The sequence below is a fragment of the Neoarius graeffei genome, chromosome 19, assembly GCF_027579695.1.
Source record: "Neoarius graeffei isolate fNeoGra1 chromosome 19, fNeoGra1.pri, whole genome shotgun sequence".
Classification (NCBI taxonomy): Eukaryota; Metazoa; Chordata; class Actinopteri; order Siluriformes; family Ariidae; genus Neoarius; species Neoarius graeffei.
The window spans coordinates 46,103,067-46,126,068 of NC_083587.1; the positions used below are offsets into that span (position 1 = coordinate 46,103,067).

General features: G+C 42.5%; 1 protein-coding gene across 1 annotated transcript in view; it reads left to right on the plus strand.

Moving 5' to 3' along the window:
* The window catches only part of galnt1 (UDP-N-acetyl-alpha-D-galactosamine:polypeptide N-acetylgalactosaminyltransferase 1), a 296,582-nt gene that overhangs the window by 115,777 nt on the left and 157,803 nt on the right, over positions 1–23,002 (plus strand). Inside the window, exon 3 of the mRNA XM_060900168.1 lies at positions 747–838. The gene's annotated coding sequence lies outside the window, so the exon portion shown is untranslated. The remainder of the gene's footprint in view (positions 1–746; positions 839–23,002) is intronic.

Sequence of the window (23,002 nt, forward strand, 5' to 3'; positions counted from 1 at the left end):
AAATGTGGAATATTAGTGATGCACTATGAGTTGACTGAAACTGAATCTGAAACAGAAAGGGTGTGTGATGTGCTCAACACAGCCAAGGGCCTTTAATTGCTTCTTTGTTCGTGTAGCAGCTGTTGCCATGGCACCTTTGAGGCTCTCCGAGTAGCGCTGTGTGTGTCTCTCTCACGCGTGCGCGCGCACACGCACACCTGGGATATAATGGGGTTTACGTGAAGTTCGATTAAGCAGACTCTCACTTGCATGCACATGCAGCCGGAGGGATTCAGAATGAGTTTTTTTTTTTTTTTTTTTTTTGTTGAAGCGCGATCAGACACTAAACACCTCCCCACGTTCCACACTTCTGGCATGAGAGCGCTGTGGGGGGGGGGAGACGTGTGTGGAAGGTTGATCTCCTGATCCTCTGTCTTTGATAGAGATGTTGCACTGCATGCTGATATTTTATTCATGTCGTCTGAGAAAGCTGCAGGCCAGAGCGCCGTGCAAATGAGCGCGCCGAATGAATGAATGATTCCGACCTCACCAGTTTCTCTTCATCTCTTACACACACAATTATTATATAGAGAGAGACCAGAGTGGAATAAATGTAGACAAAGACACAAACGACCAGTTCCTTGTCAGAAAGAAAAGTACTCGATGACCAAAGTGCAAAGACACACGGAACGATGAGTATTTGTATTGGTTTGTGTTGAGGAATGGTAATCTGATGAAGCTTCGTATTTGTGTGTGTGTTTTAACAGGAGGTATGTGTGATTAGCAGCTACGCAGGAGGGATCACAAGCTCCAAAACACACGAACTTGTTCTTCACCCACACTGATTCCAGTCCAGCAGGTAAGAATGTGTTGGCACACCTTGTGATCAGAAAATCAATTTCCATGCAAGAACACGAGACCTTGTGCTTCAAGGTTTCAGATCCACCCTGAACCACTTCACCGTTATCTTTTATAATTAACATGGAGTCATCAGCGCATTCAAGATTAATATAGTAATTTCTAAAGTGGAATCTACCTACCTACCTACCCACCTACCTACCTACCCACCCACCTACCTACCTACCCACCCACCTACCTACCCACCCACCTACCTACCTACCCACGAACGACATGTTGGTCTGTTTTCACATTTGGTTAACCATTTCCTACATCACCCACAATGCTGTTGAATCTGTCCAGTCATCTCTCCTGCTCATCTGTACGCTCTGCTCAAACAGATCAGCTTCCAAGGATTTAACTTTCATGCTAATATTTCACGTCGCTACTCGATCCACGTCCCAGACTGCATTCGTACCACGCAGGGTTTGGATAAGAGACATTCGTTCAACCCGCTATATTTTCTGGATGTGCAACAAAGTTACTGAGCAGAGGGATCGTTTCTTTCACCAGAATCAAAAGTTCAGCGTACAGGAATAGCATAATTTTACTGAAGCAAAATTTCATTTTGTGGAATTTCTTTTTTTATTTAATTAACCCTCTGGGGTCGAGAGCTTCGCCGGCGAAGCTTGGCAGGTTCAGAATGAGTAGGTCATGTATTTAGAGATATATCTTTGAGGTTTTTTTTTTTAATCATACATGCATGATAAACACATTGACAAACTTTATACTTTACACTTTCCTCTTTGCCCATTGCTTACCTAAATTAGATGAAACCTAAAATTTGTCACCTTACTCAGTCACACCAGAGTTGGAGCACTGAGCGCCTACTTATGCATTCATCAAAGACCGTTCACATGGTAACGGCATGATGATCACGTTCGGTTTCGACTGGTTTCTATTTTTCGTGGTGGGAACGCCCACCGTAAACAGGATAAAATCTGTCAGACACAGTTCAGGCTATTTGGAGGTAAAACTTGTTGCAAGATGACACACGGATTTTATGCGCTTCAGGACAGCGAATCAGTTCATGATTCATTTCATGATTCAGGACAGCGATGCAATTCAATCTTGAGAACTGCGACACTGATGATGAGCGGCGCCTTTTTAACATTTATTTATTTATTTATTTATTTTAATTAAACCCCCCCCCCCCCCCCCCCCGAACTTCGACTCGATCCAGCCGTAGATCAACTCGAGTAAGTGTAAATATTTCTTCTGTTTCTAATGAGCAGATCGGTTGATGTGTGTGCGCTGTAGTGCATACACAGGAAAAATGACTGAGCCATTTTTCCAGAGTTAAAAGTATTTTCCTCAAAAATAGTTAATTTTGGTCTACTTTGAGTTTAGAGAGTGAAGTTTGGAGTGGGAGCAAAATTAGAGTACTTGTGTAACAGAGGAACAGAGTTGGTTGTGGCTCTGAACTGAGTAAAATAGTACAAGAGTTAATTTCAAGACGCACTGAATTAGTCATATACCAAAATAAAGTCAAATACCAGATAAATGAAGCTGTTGTAAAAAGCAGTTTTAGAACTGTGTTGGAATGTGTGAAAAAACATGACCTTACCCATTGGGACTTGACCTGATGGGATTAAGAGATGGCAGTGGGAGGAATTTTCACTCTTCTCATTGAATGGAATGGATTTTTTTTTTGCTCTTCTCATTGAATACCCCTCCCACTGCCAACCCTTTATGCCAAAACAATAGGACATCGATTTTTTGATGGCCAGTTAATTGTCCAAATCAATGGAGCAGATTTAAGTTCTTGTGCTTGATGCATTCCTAAGACTGAACAGAATCACCAAGTGACCAAAACGGTTCGACAGAATGGGTAAGGTCATCCCCCCCCCCCCCCCAGCACAGTTCTCAAACTGCCTTTTACATCGCCTTCCTTTAACTGTTTTTTAAATTATTTTTTATTTTTTAAGTGCAATCATGACATACTACATAGATGATATTGTAGCTGAACTTGTGCTGAATACAAAAAAGTCATATGACTTTGAAAATGCTGCTTAGATTTTTTTAAATTGACTACAAAATTAAAGCATGCCAAAATCATTAGGATGCCAGAAAATACCCTCAGACCCCAGAGGGTTAAAACGTCTGAATAATGTGTGTGAAGTTTTGCACTAAACAGGTGAGAAACCTAATAAAATATTGTGAGAAATATGCTTATAGATCAGGATTAAAAGAATTTAAGGGAAATTGGATAGTGTAAAAATGCTTAATAATCATCATGTCGTTTATGTGGAGAAAGAGTGGACATTTTGTCACCCACATTGCGAGTGCATGCAAGTGCCTGGTACAGAAAGAGTACAAACGACGGCATGATAAAGTACGCCTTAATCTCCACTGGCCTTTATGTAGACCAGGGGTTCTCAACCTTTTGCAACCTGGGCCCCACCAAAGCTGGTTCATTGCAGTTGGGGGCCCCTCTTCTCACCCTGCCCCCATCCCCCCCCCAAACACACTCACCCGCAGTGACGCCACCCGACCTACAGCACCTTATATCGACCGATAGATAGATAGATAGATAGATAGATAGATAGATAGATAGATAGATAGATAGATAGATAGCCCTGGGCTAGATTATTATTATTATTATTATCATTATTATTATTATTATTATTATTAGTAGTAGTAGTAGTAGCAGTAGCAGCAGTAGTAGCATTATCCATAGTAGACTAGCAGTAAGAAAACAACAAAAACAAATAATTATTTGGGTAGAGCTGAAATGGGGAAAGCAAAAATACAGTGTGGGGTAGTAGTCTTTAAAAAGACTGTTTGGGTTTTGCGCTGTATCGATGGATTGATGATAGTAGACTAGCGAGAGTCGGCACGAGTTAACTCGGCAAGAAACCAGACTAGTGTGTGTGTGGCAAGCACTCACACGGTGGCCACGGTATGCAGACTCACTCATGTGACGTTGCGTCATGTTCGCGTCACGGGCTTAAAATAACCTACACACAAGATTTTGATAGATTGATGATAGATTTTATAATAGTATTGATTTGTATGTAATAGTCCAATGTCCTGCATTTTGACATGGGTAAATGTGTTGCATCTGCTTAGCTACTATAGCCTGTTAGCCCCAGATTTTTTTTTCCTCCATACATGAAGCCTACTCGCGACCCCCCTGGAGTACCTCCGCGCCCCACCAGGGGGGCGCGCCCCCCCCGGTTGAGAACCACTGATGTAGACGATATGGGTATGAGGTAGGTGAGAAGTGGTATGAACGCACACCACAGAAAGTGATGGATGATTAGGGTGAAGCGAAGATCATATGGGATTTTAATTTTCAGACAGACCGAGTACTTGAACACCGTAGGCCTGACTTGGTGCTTTATAAGAATAAGCAGCAAGAATGTCTGATTATAGATGTAGCTATCCCGAGTGATCATGATATCACAGCCCAGGAGATTGAGAAAATAACGGAGTACGCAGAACTTAAGGTGGAGATCTCACGGCTTTGGGGATTACCAGAGTCGAAGGTTAAGGTCCTCCCTGTGATCACTGAGACTTTGGGATCAGTCCCAAAGAAATTGAAGACCTATCTTGACATGCTTGATGTTAAATATGATTATTAAAACCTTGCAAAAGTCAGCACTGGTTGGAACAGCACACGTATTGCGGAAGGTGGTCTGTCTATCTGAGGTCCTTGTTGCGACTTGACAGATGGCAGAAAATACCAGTACAAACTGACTAATCCAAAAAATTATGTACTGTGTGACATAATAATAGGGCGGCACAGTGGTGTAGTGGTTAGCACGGTCACCTCACAGCGAGAAGGTCCTGGGTTCGAGCCCAACGGCTGATAGAGGCCTTTCTGTGTGGAGTTTGTATGTTCTGCCCGTGTTCTGCGTGGGTTTCTTCTGGGTGCTCTGGTTTCCCCCACAGTCCAAAGACATGCAGGTTCTTGAACATTTCTCAAGCAAGAAATTTTGAAATAGACCGTATGAAACACTGAAAGAGCCACAGCATTTCTTCTTCCTCAAAGGTCTTAGAGTAAAAGGGATTAACAGGGAAGACAGTTGAGGAATGTCTGAACTGAACGGATACAGCTAGCAACTAGAATGAAATTCCTAACCACCTGTATACGATCAAGGCTTTTGTACAGCGTACAAGCATGGGAACTAAGAGAGAATGAGCTGAACAAGGTTGAAGCCATCTGGCATAGCTTCTTGAGAAAAATGGTTCGGCGAGGATACGAACGAAAAAATGCACCGGCTCAGGCAGAACGTGAAGGAACGGGAGTTGATTGGAGTTTCAGAATATCAAATGAGAGATTACATGCCCTCAGACACTCCACCCATCCGTGATTTTTGTGTGGTGCAGCATATGAAATATCTTGCACATGTGTGTAGACTGGATAATAACAACCTCCAGAAACAGGTGCTATTTGATGTTCTGGCTCCAAGGAACGTGTGGAATAGAGTGGAGAAGCTGCTTGCTGTCGACGTACAGCAGGCAAGGAAAATGGTCAAAACTGACTTCCTGCGACTACTGGATGCACGATTCCAGCAGAAGCACCCCAAGGCTGTTCCCGATGCCACAGGGGAACGACGATGATGATGAACGTGCTTGATCAGTATCATGCCAGAAAATGAGGCTTTTCTCATTTTCAACAGGTTCTGTACCGTAGCTCTTTATCAAATGTGTAATACTCCTGTGTGAAAGAAAGAAAGCACAACTTTATTCATCACGCACTTGTGAAATTCCTCTCTGCATTTAACCCATCTGAAGCAGTGAACACACACACACACGTGCACACACGTGAGCAATGAGTGCACACACGTACCCAGAGCAGTGGGCAGCCATGCTAACAGCGCCCGGGGAGCAGTTGGGAGTTAGGTGCCTTGCTCAAGGGCACCTCAGCCCAAGGCCGTCCCATATTAACCTAACCTGCATGTTTTTGAACTGTGGGGGAAACCGGAGCACCCGGAGGAAACCCACGCAGACACGGGGAGAACATGCAAACTCCACACAAGCCCCTTTTCCACCAAAGCAGTTCCAGGGCTGGTTCGGGGCCAGTGCTTAGTTTGGAACCGGGTTTTCTGTTTCCACTGACAAAGAACTGGCTCTGGGGCCAGAAAAAACGGTTCCAGGCTAGCACCAACTCTCTGCTGGGCCAGAGGAAAGAACCGCTTACGTCAGCGGGGGGGGCGGAGTTGTTAAAACCAACAACAATAACAAGACCGCGAAAGATCGCCATTTTTAAGCGACAAGAAGCAGCAGCTGTACAAACACGAAGTCATCCATTATTATTATTATTATTATTATTATTATTGTTGCCGCTGCTGCTTCTTCCGTGTTGTTTTTGCTTTGATATTCGCGCCAAGGTTTATGCAAACGTAGCGCCATAACTTCCGTATACAGCGACGTAATGACGTATACAGCGACGTAACTGACGTATACAGCGACGTAATGACGTGGCTCTGCTTAGCACCGCGAGCGATGGAAAAGCAAACTGGTTCTCAGCTGGCTCGCAAGTTGAACGAGTTGTGAACCAGCACCAGCACTGGCTCCGAACCAGCCCTGGAACTGATTTGGTGGAAAAGGGGTAACAGAAAGGCCCTCGCCAGCCACGGGGCTCGAACCCGGACCTTCTTGCTGTGAGGCGACAGTGCTAATCACTTACACCACCATGCCGCCCTAAAAAGGATGAAAGGTTGTGGGGGTGTGGTGTGCATGTTCCAGAGAAAGGTTGTGTGTGTGTGTGAAACAGCTGGGTCGTAATTATGTGCGGGTTGTAATAAGGCACTAGGTGTGTGTGTACGGGACTCTGTGGCACTGAGCTTGACAGTAATGTGTATCGATCAGAGTAACACCACCATAAAATGGGCTAACGGCTGTAAAGTATAATATTTAATTTCATGTGGTGTTAGTCAAAGCCAGGCTTTGTATTGGAAATCAGTTTGTGATTCTTCGTGTAACTTTCTCCACTGAAGCTCAGCTTCTGTTCCCTGTAGGACTTGCACTAATACATTAGGCAGACTGTAAGGAAATGCAAGCAGGCTTTATAAAGCAGCTAAATGCACTTGGTGAAACTGATTCTACAGTTAACTACACAGCACTATACTAGGAAATGTGGCGTATTTTTTTATATGAATGTTCCATTAGCACATTATCACTTTGCATGAAATGGAGACGTGTGAGCAAGACCATGTGAAATCCCACGCAGCTGGATTAGAGTCGGCTCAGCGGCGCGTGCCGGCTAAAACAGGCTGATCCGGACTCCTTTTTGGATGCTACCGAGGCACGATGTCAAAACCCGCTCGACTTTCGCGTAGACTGATCCTCCATCCGTCATTAAACTACAAGTCTCAGAATCAACAAGTTTGTCCAGGAGAGCCTTTTAAAGGAACAGTCCACCGTACTTCCATAATGAAATATGCTCTTATCTGAATTGAGACGAGCTGCTCCGTACCTGTCCGAGCTTTGCGCGACCTCCCAGTCAGTCAGACGCAGTCAGACGCGCTGTCACTCCTGTTAGCAATGTAGCTAGGCTCAGTATGGCCAATGGTATTTTTTGAGGCTGTAGTTAGATGCGACCAAACTCTTCCGCGTTTTTCCTGTTTACATAGGTTTATATGACCAGTGATATGAAACAAGTTCAGTTACACAAATTGAAACGTAGCGATTTTCTATGCTATGGAAAGTCCGCACTATAATGACAGGCGTACTAACACCTTCTGCGCGCTTCGGCAGCGCATTGATATCTGAGCTCCGTATCAATGCACTGCCGAAGCGCGCAGAAGGTGTTACTACGCCTGTCATTATAGTGCGGACTTTCCATAGCATAGAAAATCGTTACGTTTCAATTTGTGTAACTGAACTTGTTTCATGTCACTGGTCATATAAACCTATGTAAACAGGAAAAACGCGGAAGAGTTTGGTCGCATCTAACTACAGCCCCAAAAAATACCATTGGCCATGCTGAGCCTAGCTACATTGCTAACAGGAGTGACAGCGCGTCTGACTGCATCTGACTGACTGGGAGGTCGCGCAAAGCTCGGACAGGTACGGAGCAGCTCGTCTCAATTCAGATAAGAGCATATTTCATTATGGAAGTACGGTGGACTGTTCCTTTAAGAACTGGTGCGTTCTTGTAGCGTAAGACGATGCACAGCTTTATTTTGAACATTTAGCCTCCTTTTGTTGTTCACAGTGCAGCCTGAAAACAAGCACTGAAATGTCATTTGTAGCCTTTTAGGTAAATGTAGCTTGAGGCGTTCTTTGCTGCATAAATAAAACAGCCACGGGAAAGATGATTACTGCTATTACTAAGGCGATTAGAGAATATTTCTGAATAAGTAGTCTACTAGTAATCATATATACATGGATAACCCTTGCTTCAGTGTACTTGTATTTGTTGCAATATTGAGAGTGAGATTAACTGTGCCATAATGTGTAATGAGAAGCAAGAAGCACAGGAAGTTACTGAAGCATGTTAGGTCAAAAATGCCACCACATGGGGAACACACTTCACTAAACACCACACTTTAGTTCTTGGATTATCCTTCCTGCAGTATTTAGTGATTCTGAATAAATCGGAATAAAAACAGTTGTGATATTTCATATAATAATTTTTTTTGGTCATTTCATCTCCCTTTGTGAAACTTCTCTTTATAGGCGCATCAAGCTCACTTCCCCTTCTGTGCTTTAGCTTTGAGGGTTTCCTGGTAATGTTGTATATTTCAAGCTATTTTTATACAGACACACACAACGGATGGTTTCAGCCTGCAGACATCACCAACACTACTCAAACGAATAAGCAGTCACATGGATCAAAAGGCTGGCTGTAATCTATTTTTCCGGTGAACTATCTAAATGCTGTATATAACGCTGGCGAAAATGTCACTACCGTCACTGTGATGTCATGCTTAAGGAAAGCCACTACAAATAAACTACACCTAATGTCGACATGTTTACACTGGCCAATATCTCAGTCATGATAGTGATCAGCGTGCTGTGATAGTAATATGATGTCTATCATTAGCATAACCGAGGTAACGTGTACGGTTTAGCTGTAAAACTTAGGACAGTGTTCCCAAAAAACCTTCTTTAACATCAGTCATATTGTCTGACGTTGGGCAGATCTATGTCAGACATTTTCAGACCTTGTCAGGCAATTTTAGCTTCGTGTAAAATGAATGAAAACAAGCAAGAAAATCAAGGACTATTATTTATTCCACAATGTCCTATTCGACAATGTCCTTTCCAGCACATTGAAACGGTCCGTTACTGATATTTTTTGTATCAGTTTATCATTGAACACATCAAAGCTCATTTCTGAATTTCTCAAGCAGACGGTTGTTAGTTTCCTCATCCTGCTCATCAAAGCTCTCATAGCCTGCATCAAGATCAGGCCTCCCAACTCGCCATGCCTCTTGAAAACGACGACATGGCTGCTTCCCCCCCTTCAGAATTGACAGATGTTTTCCTTTTGAAAGCAACTTGCAGTTTGACGGTGTCAGATTTTGCATTTTTTCCAAAAAACCAATGCATGCTTTTACCGGCCGCATTCAGCATGGACATTTTGACAGCGAGCAACCAAAAGAGGTAGTAAGGCGACTTTTGATTGGATAAAAGGAGAGGCCTCAATAGACAGACCAATCAGAGCCATCCACACAGTGACAAGGTAAACAAATATGGCGCGAATGCATTCGGACAGCATATCGATCGATAACGCATCTTCTCAATGAACTAAATAGGTCACTGCGAGAAAACTCTGTGCACCATTGACGTGTATTTAAGGTATGCGAAACCGCGTAGAGACATCGATGCATGGAGTATTAAAACTTTGTTTATTAAGTTGCGATAAATACGATATTTGTGAGGTTTTTTTTTTTTTTCCTCACGTTAAATTCAGGCATGTTTTAGATTTGGATGTTTATATTAGTCAGTCCCCCCAGGATTTCGCGGGCCTTTTTTGTGATTGTTGCGGGCTAAAATGTCTGATGTTGCGGGGGTTTTTCCAAAAAATTGCGATGAAAGTTGCGGTGTTTTTTAGGTGTTTGTTGCGGTTACATTGCGGGAGGAAGTGAAAGTTGCGGGTTTTTTGAGGTTTTTGTTGTGATTTACATTGCGGGAGGAAGTGGAAGTTGCGAGAAATTGTTGCGATTTTCTCTTTTTGTGATTAAAATTGAGTGATATGTTAAATATTAAGTTATTGCTGAAAAACTATTGATTAAAAAAACAAAGACACTGAGAAATGGTCCTACAAACAACTTTACCAATATAAAAGATTACCAGGACTACAAAAATGCAGAAAAATAGGCTTTACTTATCCAAATGCTCCTGTTGGTTCAAAAGTTAAAGTGCATAGAACCTCACAGCACAACATGAAGTTACCTTAAAATATAATATAAATGCCTCAGCTTTCATGTAAGAAAAAAACTATTAATACTAGTACTGTGTGCAGGCAGTCTCTCCTGAAGACTAAATTAAACAATTATAAACTAATAAAATAAATGGCTCAGGCTTCATAGAAGAAAAAAACAATTTGAACAGAATCTCACAGTATGATGCTGAAGCTGCCTAAACAATGGAAAATAAAATACCATTTTGGCAAAAATGTTGGCATCCATTAATTTCTTGTATTAAGTAAAAAATAATAATGTAAAGTGCACACAGTCCTTCACTGTGAACACAACACACTTTCAGTAACAGAATTTAAGCCTATATAAACACTGACTCGCACATGCAGTGTTGCCAGATACTGCTGACGTTTTCCAGCCCAAAATATGTTCAAAACCCACCAAAATGTACTTGAAACCGCCCAATTAGGCAGGAAACCGCCCAATCTGGCAACACTGCGCACATGCTGCTTCTCTTGAATGTATACACGGAAGTAAGGCGGAAGGTAGTTTGTCGACGACACCTCAAGACGACGCCAACGATTGGTCAAATTTGCGGGAAAGTTGCGGTGATTGGATACAATTGCAACACTGCCCTGAATTTGCGGGGATTGGTTGAATTTGTGTTGAAGTTGCAAATCGCAACATCGTGAAATCCTGGAGGGTCTGATTAGTAATTACAATAGCTATCGGTCAGGTTGACTGATGTTTATGTTAATTACGTAGGACAACTGAATTTTTCGTCTGTCATGACCGGTGTCCGACGATATTTCGGGAACACTGTTAGGACCACTTGCTATGGTGATGCAGGAGAACTTTGACATTTATATAGTCAAATGTTTGTGGACACCTGCGCATCTGGTGGCTGAGCATCCCGTTCTGCATTTTGTCCTCCTTTGCGGTTATAATAACCTCCGCTCTTCTGGGAAGGTGTTTCACTAGATTTTGGAGTGTGGCTCTAAGATGTGATCCTTCAGCCATAAGAGCGTTAGTAAGGCCCCCGTTACACTTATTTGGAATTAGCAGGAATCAAGCAGAACCAGCCGGAATGAAAAATTTTTCAAAATTCATGCTGGGCATTTCAAACTGACCTACATTCTTACAGCTTTGTAAGAATGCCGTTCGAATACTTAGAATACACTTCGAACCCACCTCGAATGATTCTTGCACATTCCGGGTGTATTAGCTTTGGAATGCAGTTCAAATGTAGTTGGAACATAGTAGGAATACCTAGAATGCAGTAAGAATATTAAGAATGCCGTACGAGTGCGGTTCGATTGCTGCCCGAATACCACCCGAAGTCTGGTCGGGAGGTCCCTCGAATGCTGCACAAATTCACCTCAAATGCAGTCAGAACGCTCCTGGAATAGCCGCCGAGTATGTTTTGAACGTCTAAGGATTCAAAGAGAATGCAGCTCGAATACTTAGAATGTACGTCGAATATCCCGGAACATACGAAGAATTTTCATTCCGACGGGATTCCTGCTCATTTGAGGCACATTCGGAACATTCTGGCAGGATTTGAAGTGGCTTGCCATTTCGATTTTTCCCTTGAACGCAATCAGAATGTTTAGAATGCTGTTGGAATGGCGTAAGAATATTTAGAATGCAGTTAGAATACACTTCGAACGCCGTTTGATATTTCTCTTCTTCGAATGCACCTCGAATGTTTTGAGCATGAGCAAAACATTCGGGCCGGCCACAAGAATGGGCACGAATGTTTGGAGTGCACTCAGAATGCAGTCAGAATTTTTAGAATGCACTTCGAATATCCTGGAATATACGAAGAATTTTCATTTCGACGGCATTCCGGCTCATTCCGCCTCTAGTGTGACTACCCTATAAGGACAGGTTCTGATGTTGGACGAGGAGGCCTGGCGCTCGGTCATTGTTCCAGTTCATCCCAAAGGTGTTTAATGGGGTTGAGATCAGGGCTTTCGAGTTATTCCACTCCAAACTTGGCAAACCATGGAGCTTGCTTTGTGCACAGGAGCATTGTCGTGCTGAAACATTTCCCTTCCAGTGAAGGGAAATGTTAATGCTACAGCATACAGAGACATTATATACAGTTGTTTGCTTCTAATTTTGTGGCAACAGTTTGCAGGGGCTTCAAAGTTTGGGAGAATAGCAGGGTACAAATAATTTACAGCAGGGTGCAAAATGGTAAAATGTCTGCCAGCGGCAGACATAATGCACGCAAAGCGTGCAGGGATATATATATTAGGGGTGGCACGGTTCACAAAAGTCGCGGTTCGGTACGTATTGCGGTTTGAGGTCTGCGGTTCGGTACGTATTGCGTTTTTTTTTTTTTTTTAATCTTAAGTACTCTGTATTTGGGCATATAGCCTACTATTTACCTTAAGTAAACATAGTTTAGGATACAGCATTTAAGAGCGGTTAAAATTATAGTTACAATGAAATAATCATGCACAAACTGAGTTTGAGTTGACATAAGCACATTTTATGAACAATCTCTGATGAAAAGCCAGGTAGTATTTTGAAACAGCAAGAGGGAAGACATGGATGATTTCAACAGCTTTTTTATTTACTACAGTATTTATACAAAGTGTCAGGAGTGTTTGCTGCCATGTTGTGGCATCTAGAGGAACCAGGTGTCTTTTGTCACATACAGAGTTTTCATAATTGGAAGAAATAAAAATTAGTTCTTAAAGCTTACTTTTGAACAGATGTGTGTGTTAAAACTTAAACTTTTATGTGGCGACCAACCAACCACCTATATACAAAAACCGAATCAAAAACTCTTCTAATCCCTGAGAGTGAGGATGTATTTTTTCACTTGAAATTAAAGTGCAGTGTTTTGAAACGTATGGCTGGATTTCTTATCTAATCTTAAAGTGCCACTGTATTCTTAGAACGATTTATAACAAAATACACTTCCCACACACCTGATTTGAATGCCGCGGGGGCATCCTCTATGTACGACGACCTGCCTTCTCCACTCCCACTTGCCATTTTTGCACTTGCCATCCACACTCCGCTGTCACTTCAATTCTTTCGCGCAGGGGTGATAGCGTTCCGGCGCCGCGCCGGATTTCCGGCGTACCACGGCGCCGGAAAAAAAAAAAATCTAGTTCGCCCATTATCCTGTGTCATTCTGAGATGCGCAGATAGACAGTAAAGGGAATTCCGAATTCTCTTTACTGTCTATCTGCGCATCTCAGAATGACACAGGATAATGGGCGAACTAGATTTTTTTTTTTCCCCGGCGCCGCGGTACGCCGGAAATCCGGCGTGGCGCCGGAACGCTATCACCCCTGTTCGCGCGAAAGAGAACCACATGGTTTCATACGGGCATTCGGCTTTTTTTTTTTTGGCGAATGTCTTAAATAGGGGTACCGCGGTTTATACGCGTATTGCACCGCAACAGGCGTATCGTACGGTTCAGTTTTTTTCCCATAACCGTGCCAAGCCTAATATATATATATATATATATATATATATATATATATATATATATATATATATATATATATGCAAGTACAAATTTTTCATGGGGCGGGATGGTTTGGAACAGGCCATCTAAAATTGGGATAACATTTACCCGGGACGGGTATTTGAGGCGGGTCGTCTAGCTTAAGCTTGATTAGTGTTGTTACGCACGCCAGTGTTTCCCACAGAAATTTTGGAGACTATGGGGGCAAGCCATGGGGGAGGCGCAGGGGTTGTTTAAAATTGAGTGATATGTTAAATATTAAGTTATTACTGAAAAACTATTGATTAAAAAAACAGACACTGAGAAATGGTCCTATAAACAACTTTACCAGTATAAAAGATTACCAGGACTACAAAAATGCAGAAAAATAGGCTTTACTTATCCAAATGCACCTGTTGGTTCAAAAGTTAAAGTGCAGAGAACCTCACAGCACAACATGAAGTTACCTTAAAATATAATATAAATGCCTCAGCTTTCATGTAAGAAAAAAAACCCATTAATACTAGTACTGTGTGCAGGCAGTCTCTCCTGAAGACTAAATTAAACAATAATTATAAACTAATAAAATAAATGGCTCAGGCTTCATAGAAGAAAAAAAAACAATTTGAACAGAATCTCACAGTATGATGCTGAAGCTGCCTAAACAATGGAAAATAAAATACCATTTTGGCAAAAATGTTGGCATCCATTAATTTCTTGTATTAAGTAAAAAAATATGTTGCCAGATACTGCTGACGTTTTGCAGCCCAAAATATGTTCAAAACCCGCCAAAATGCACTTGAAACCGCCCAATCTGGCAACACAGGAATGGCTGCACTCATGTCGAGGATGTAAACACAATCTGGCAACACAGGTGACAGTAATGGCTGCACTCATGTCGAGGATGTAAACACAGTTGACGCGGCAACGGACATACATGACACAGTGGATGTAATTTACGTTCACAACTTTTTTTGCTGTCAGAAATATTTAATATTAAATTTTGTGACTCGACTGACAATAGCCGGCCGCATAACAAGCCACAGACGGCGATTTGCCGCCGGTGACCGGCTACTTTTGAGACCGCTGAGTTTGGGGAAGAACCAAGAAACCTTTGGCCATATAGTGTATACAAGCTTGGCAGTATTAAACATCAGGTCAGCCCTGTTCTATGGTTAAAGCTGTTGATTGGACAAGATGACCTTGTCTTTTTGTAAGTGGAAAAAAAGTAATCGTTCTCTTGGACTGAGATGGGACTCTGGTGAATTAAGTAACATGGTAAAATCAGATGTTCAGATGTTGTAAATTTTCTCTGCTTATCCAGTGCTAGATCATGAGCAATTCACTGAGGTGAGGCTACCAATAAAGAGACCAGGCCTTAAATATTCAGTCCTAGAACCAACAGTGAAGCTCCTGCTGTGGAATGGATCTTTTCACAAATTCAGTCTGCCAGGAGAGGTGGAGACCCTTATCGATTTCCACAACAGCAGACAAAAAGAGGTTGCTGCCGATAAAACCTCTGACAGCGAGACAGAAGCAGCAGCTCGGGAGTAAAGCTAATCCGAGATGAACTCATCCTGTCTTTCTGCTCCTTCAGTTAGTGTTTCTACAACCTTCTACCTTTCATTATCATCGCCGCAGTAGAACAGGCTGGAGTTTCACACCACTCGGCTGAACTGATGAAGCCTCTCAGCTGAGGGACAGAAGTGGTCTTAAAGTGCTTTTGAAGATTATACTGCAATTATACCATCAGACATCTTGACTACAGCGAGCCACAGGTTTATATTAATGCATTTGTTCTAATACTAATAATACTAGCTTGCTGGGAGTTGTATATCAGATGCTCCACATAATCTAACTCTGATAGTAAATGGGTTAAAAATGTGCTATTTAAGAAAGAAAATCATACGGTTGTTGATGTGGTGAAGGAGACATTTCTGTAAGGAAACATTTATTACTAGCGAGATGTCTCCAGCGATGGTGCTTTGTAACAGTCAGAGGTAAAGCTGTTCCTTTCAGGTTTTCCACCAAGGAACCGAACACAGAGGATGTTTTTACATGTCAAGTTCAAGGCAAAAGTGAAGGAACTACAGTTTATAGCTGCTATAATGTATATGAGAAGAGGAAGGGTTTGACGAATTTTAGATGACGGTACCAGTCAAGTTTGCACATCCCGACTCGTTCATAGGTTTTTCTGTATTCTGATTATTTTCTGCATTGTAGAACAATACTGGAGACATCAAAACTATGAAATAACACATATCTGGAATTGTGTGGTAAATGATAAAGATTTTAGATTCTTCAAGGTAGCCAGCGTTTATCTTGATGACGTTTTACACACTATTGGCATTATCTTAACCAGCTTCATGAAGTAGTCACCTGGAATGCTTTTCAATTAACAGGTGCCTCGTCAAAAGTTAGTGTAATTTCTTGACTTCTTAACGCATTTGAGATCAAATAGTAAATAATAAAAATACAGTAAATAGCCCTGTTTTACATCTGTAGTAATCTGTATGATGCCAAGAACTGCTCAGTTAAGTAAAGACAAACGACAGCCATCATTATTTAAAGACATGAAGTGACTTTTAATTAATAAAAATAAAGAAAAGGACATTGAATTAGAAGGCGTGTCCAAACTTTTGACTGGTACTGTATACATTACTTTATTCTGCCCACATTCACTGGATATGAGCAATCACGCACTCTGATTGATTGGCTACTCTATTATGAGGATATCAACTCATATCCTCCTGGGAATCAAGAAAAAAAATGTGTCTCAACAGTGTTTCCCACAGAAATTTTGGAGACTATGGGGGCAGCCCGTGGGGGGGGCGGCGTGCGAGGCGCACGTGTCCAGTTGAATTGCAGGGGTGCGCGGGGGGTTGTTTAGCGCGTGGCACGCGTGTCCGGTTGAATTGCAGGGGTGTGCGGGGGTTGTTTAGCCTACTAATACTACTAAACTAAGACTAACAAAGAACAAATTCGTTGGTATTGGTTATGCACCTTGTATTTTATTTTAGCATGTTGCTACAGAGAGCAGTCCTACAAGAAGAACATATTACAGATAGCAACCAAACCAAAAATCCTACAGTACTTCACACCCTGAACTCCTACAAAAAGTCCTACAAAACAAGGACTTCTAGCTCTGCTGTATGTCAAAAGTGACCCTGACAAATGCCTGCCCTATTTACAAAGACCACACCCTGCACTTGTGCATTTGATTTTTCTTGGCTTTGAGAAAGAGTTCGAGTGCCCTTTCATAATTTATATCAGGGGTCATCAAACTACGGCCCGCGGGCCGACTCCGGCCTGCCACCCCCCTTTGACCGGCCCCCCAGCCCCTCTGCCCCCCACCACTTGAACCGGCCCTATGAGGCAATCCCCAAAAGTGGTCATGGCCTATTTTTTTTAAATTGCTTTTTGGCAAATAATAACATGTCTGCATCTTGTATTTTGTTGATTTTATCAATTAAAATTGATATTTAGTTATAAAATGAACTATTCATATTTTCCGAATTTTCGTCATATGCTCGCGATCAAGCAGTGACAGGCAGCGCATGCGCAGAGAACTGTCAGTGTTCAGGACAGCAAAATGGCTAGCGGTCAGCGAAAAGCTGACAGAGAGTGCAGAGTTTTTAAAGAACAGTGGACCACCGATTATTTTTTCGTTCAGTGTAAGGACCATGCAGTTTGTCTTGTATATAAAGAAAGTGTCGGTTTTCAAAGAATATAATCTGCGTCGTCACTACGAAACCCGCCACAAAGAGTATGCTAGTTTGCGAGGGCGAACAAGAGAAGACAGGATTCGGAGGATGAAATGCGGACTGGCTGCACAACAGAATGTATTCCTTCACCAAACCCAGATCAACCGGGCTGCTGTCCGAGCTAGCTATAAGGTAGCTCACCTACTAGCTACCCGTGGAAAGCCGTTTACTGATGGGGACTTCGTTAAAGTATGCATGCTTGCTGTGGCCGAGGAGGCGTGTCCCGACAAGAAGGATGCGCTCAACGCGGTGAGTCTCTCCACACCTACTATGACCAGGCGAACCGAAGATTTGGGGGACAACGTGTATGACCAGCTGAATGAGAGAGCGTCAGAATTCAAGTTTTTTGCTTTGGCCATGGATGAGAGCAATGACGTGCAGGACACAGCACAACTGCTGTGATCTATTGATCTATTGCAATTTCACTGTTTTTTTAAAAATGTATTTATTTTATAGGCCTATTTATTTGACCTTTATTAAGTGCTGCACACTATTAATAATATCAACAGGCCTACCTACAATTTATAATTTTCCACTCACCTTTGCCAGTGTCAATCACCTCAACTGGGCAGATGTTTCTTACCTTGACAGCTTTGATGTTATTTTTATTAGAAAATAAATAAATGGAATATCTGTGGTATTTCAAATTAAAACAAAGTGTGAAGACTCGATTACTACTTTTGCAAACCACTAGTAAAGATAAACAAATATGTGCCAGGAATCAAGTGTTGATATAGTAGTGTGGATATAGTAGCGGGGATATAGTAGCGTGGATATAATAGTGTGGATGGCTGTGCCAGGCTAGTAATCTCTACTACACAATGAGGCCTGCTGGTGGTCATATTTGTCTGGGTCATACAATTCTATGTTATATAGCTGACCCGACCCCGGCCCGCCATCACAGTCAGGAACGACAATGTGGCCCCCAGAGAAAAAAGTTTGGTGACCCCTGATTTATATCTTCTGGTTGTGGCCCGTTAATGGAAATCCTCAAGCAGGCGGCCAGGTGCTCTCCTTGCAGTCTGTTCCGAAGGTCTGTTTTAACCTAAAATGGCAAACAACTTGTTACTACAATGAGTCATGTGATTGTAGAGCTCACTCTGAGATATTTAATTAAGTGAAAGTGAGATTGAACTTGGGTGGGATTTGAGCATAAAAACAATGGGTAAATGTAAATTGAAATTCACATCACTGGTGAATCAAAAACGATCACCAATCAAGATTCACATCACATCAATCAAAAACGATCAAATTCGAGTCAAGAAGTTAATTTAATTAAGTAGGTAACTAACATTACATTCCCTTAATTATGTGGCCTAATAGCTTCACCTTTAGAAGGTAGCCTATTAGAAAAGGCTAAAAATAATTTAACATCTTCCGTCTCACCAGTAATAAATCGCGTTAAGGCTACTAGCACTAATTCTCAAAAGTGGCATCGAAGTTCGCTCTCTGTTAGAACAGACTACTTTTCCCTTTTAACATGTACATGCAGACCTAGATTAGTTTATCACTGCTGTCACTTCACGTCTTCATCTCTTGGATAGACTGCGCACATACAATGCCAAGCGGGAAGCACTTCGCCGGTGAATTTGGAAACAACCTGATCCTGGTAGGATGATAAAGTTAATTTGACGAATTAGATAACTACGTAGGGGTAACTAATACTGCCTCAAAATAGCTTACTGTTGCCTTACAGAAAAGGTAGGTTTGCCAGTACGAAATGGACAAAGTAATTTTACTGAAACAATACACTTAACGTCATCCATCAATGCGCTCTCCATACACCTATAAAGCACAATAGCGTAGCCTAAATGTCACCTTCTCAATCGTGTCAAAGGCTACATAAAGTTGTATAAACTTACCTTAACATGTAGCTGCAGACAGGATGTAGCTTATCAGAGTCGTCTCCTCCCGCTGTCTCAGATAGGCAACGCACGCAATGTCAGGCCGGGTGCGTCTGTGTCACCGTGCGTGTGGGCGCGGACTGAGACTATGGCGGCCCAAATTAGACTATGGCGGGGCACCATAGTCTCGTCAATGTGTGGGAAACACTGCTCAATTTCTCTTTTGTTGTGATTTCCTTACTAGGAATTTCCCAGCAACTCTCCTGGTCACATGATGCATCATTGGAAAGCCCAGGATGTACTCTTTACAAGACACCAGGATTCAAGTGAATAGCTTGAAAGAGTAAGAGGGTGTGCACGTAAAACAAATGTCAACTACAGAGAACACAAGTCTATGGGTTGGTTCTCAGGAGGATATACCATGAGTAGAGAAAAACAAAATGTCGGAGCATGTTGCTGAACCAACCGAGGACGAAATAAAAACTTTACTTGGAAAAAAAAACCCCAACAAAATATGGCATAAAAGTATTTGATGGTAAGAACATCCCCCCCCCCCCCCCCCCCCCCAAAAAAAAAAGAATTATTATAGCATTTTTCACAAATTGCTACTGTCATTTTGCCGGTTTGTTCTCAGCGGAAATGATTTTGTCGGAAGTTTTGTATAAAGTTTTCATTTATTGAATTTGCAAAAATAATAATGCTCTGTTTCTCAAAATCCAGTGAATGTGGATAGAATAAGTTATTCCACTCAATCTTGTCGTACTTGACTTACAGCCAAGTCAGTGCTACGCTACTTCGTCAGCTAGCAGCTCATTTACAACTCGACTTAATGGAGTTAAATATAGATGTAATTATAAATGCATAAAAAGTAAGATAGTGGTAAAATAGGTCTTGTTCTTGTTAGCGCCGGCAAATTGCTGTCGTATAAGAGGAATAAAAGACTTTGGGATGTTCTGGTTGTCGCGTTGTGTTTTTATCTAGTTTCAACGACTAACACAAAAGGGTGATATCAGCGCAGAAGTATGGATTAGTGCCAGGGTATGGTACTCGGATTTGGCGGATTGTAACATTTTGGTCTGTCGCTCGTTTCATCATCAGCGTCGTAACTCACTAGGAAATGCTGCCATACACTAGACTTTAAAGATCTACGGGGAATCTTCCAGTTCTTTGCTGCTGACTGCAGCCATTATTGTGTTTCAATAGTTAAAGGAGAGCTGAAGGCAAATTTTTTATTAGCAAAATTCTATTTCTCATTTTATTAAATATCGGAATGCATTTTTGATCTATTTTGTCACTGCTATAGCAAGTTATGAGCAGGCTTTCATCTAAACGGGGGAACAGGGGCGCTGCGCCCTCTTACTCTCAGCGTGCGCCCCCTTACCGACTCCGTGAAAACATCCCAGCAACACCACGTGACAATGTGTCTGATCATCAAATACGTTATAATTGCTCCAAAAATATTCCAATCATAGTAGATACACCGCCAGACGGTGCAAAAACAATCTGAATTGGCGTTTTCCAGACTGAGGCGCCATGTTGTTTAGTTGTTTACTTGTCGCGGCTGCTCTCGCGAGATTTGACATGGGTTCCATACAAGGTCAGCTGACTTGTAGAGCGAGATTTCTCGAGACTGAATGACCTTTCACCCACCGGCGCGGGAGCTTTTGACAGAAGTAGTTCGCGAGTTGTTTTTGTTGACACTTGGGCATTTAAAGATGTCATCCCGCGGCACGAAGCGGAAGAAAGCCAAAGACTGTCCGGGGCAGAAGAAGATTACTTCTTTCTTTTTCAATGTTGACAGACAATTTGTTATAATTTCCCTCTCAGATGGGGGGGGGAACCGGCACCATCCCCCCCCCCGCTTCGCTCCCTCTCCATGGTGAGCGCCCTAATACTAAATTTTTCTAGAAAAAACCCTGATGAGTGTTTTGAAATATGCTATGTAATATCAGTCCACATGTCAAAGTTGAGACCTGTGCAAGACATCGTAGGACGGAAGTAAAACGTACAGCAGAAATCAAACTGACCAATATCTGCCAGCGTTGTCAAAAGACGCACGTGTCCTCTTTCGAATACTGACGTAATCAAGCCGGAAGTTTTGTTTGTTTTGATAGCAATCAGGAAAGTTTGAAAAAAGTAGGCAGTAATAGTCATTTAAACTCGTTTTTGGAAAACAGTTTTCAAAATGGCGGCACTGACACCCGGTGGACACTTCACGTTTCGAAGTCTCGCACAAGTCTCGTGAAGATCGCGCAGATGAGCGACGCCCGCCGTGGACCAAACGAACTAAATTCAACATGGCTAAAACCCAAACAGGCTGATAAGTGTAATATTTAATTGCAATTAGTTGCCAATATGAGTCACGATATAAGGTTACTAAAACCGAAAACGTAATTGAAATAACACGTTAATTAAGAAATAAAGCAAGTTTAAAAATGACTTCAGTTCTCCTTTAATATGTCCGATATACAGACTGTGTGTGTGTGTGTGTGTGTGTTATTGGAAATGTTCTCTGACAAAGTTGCGGTTTTAGTATATGTGCAAGTCGTGCATGTAGTTAAAGCCACCATTAGTTTTAATATGTGATGGTGTGTGTGTGTGATGTATTATGCATGACCATGTCCAGGTAGTATGTTAATTATGGAACTATGTTTGGCAGCTTAGTCTTGGCTTCAGCCAAGTTTCCATGAAATCACCAGTGACTTGTTAAAGTTTTCTGTAGAAGTCTCTTAGTGCTGTAGATACAAATACACCAGTATGTATAAATAATTACAAAGATGTGTTTTGTATATTACATTTTTTTTTTTTTTTTAGTTTATAATTTCTGGTGGCAGCACGGTGGTGTAGTGGTTAGCGCTGTCGCCTCACAGCAAGAAGGTCCTGGGTTTGAGCCCCGTGGCCGGCGAGGGCCTTCTTGTGCGGAGTTTGCATGTTCTCGCCGTGTCTGTGTGGGTTTCCTCCGGGTGCTCCGGTTTTCCCCACAGTCCAAAGACATGCAGGTTAGGTTAACTGGTGACTCTAAATTGACCGTAGGTGTGAATGTGAGTGTGAATGGTTGTCTGTGTCTATGTGTCAGCCCTGTGATGACCTGGCGACTTGTCCAGGGTGTACCCCGCCTTTCGCCCGTAGTCAGCTGGGATAGGCTCCAGCTTGCCTGCGACCCTGTAGAGCAGGATAAAGTGGCTACAGATAATGAGATGAGGAGATTTCTGGTAAAATATGGCCCTTTTCCACTACCCTTTTTCAGCTCACTTCAGCCCGACACGGCTCGCGTTTCGACTACCTCAGAGCAGCACGACTCGGCTCGCTTCAGCCTTACTCAGCTCCCAAAACTCGCACGGTTTTGGAGTGGGGCTGAAGCGAGCCAAACCGAGCCGAGTGGGGCTAGCAGCGTGAGGAGACACTCCCCTGTGCACTGATTGGTGAGGAGGAGTGTCCTCACATGCCCACACACGCCCCGCGAGCACGCTGGGATCTGTAAACACCGTAAACCCGGAAGAAGAAGAATTATGAGAATTTCTGAAGCCTTATGCGCCTCGCCTCATCTATACGCTCTTGCCAGTATCTGTTGGCGTTGTCGGTGACAACAAGCCACAGCACCAAGACCAGCAACACTAACGACTCCATGTCCTCCATGTTTATTGTTTACTATCCGGGTCGTGAGACTACCGCTTAAAAGATCACTGATGTCACTGTTTGCGCCGCCTAACGACATCACGTGACGTC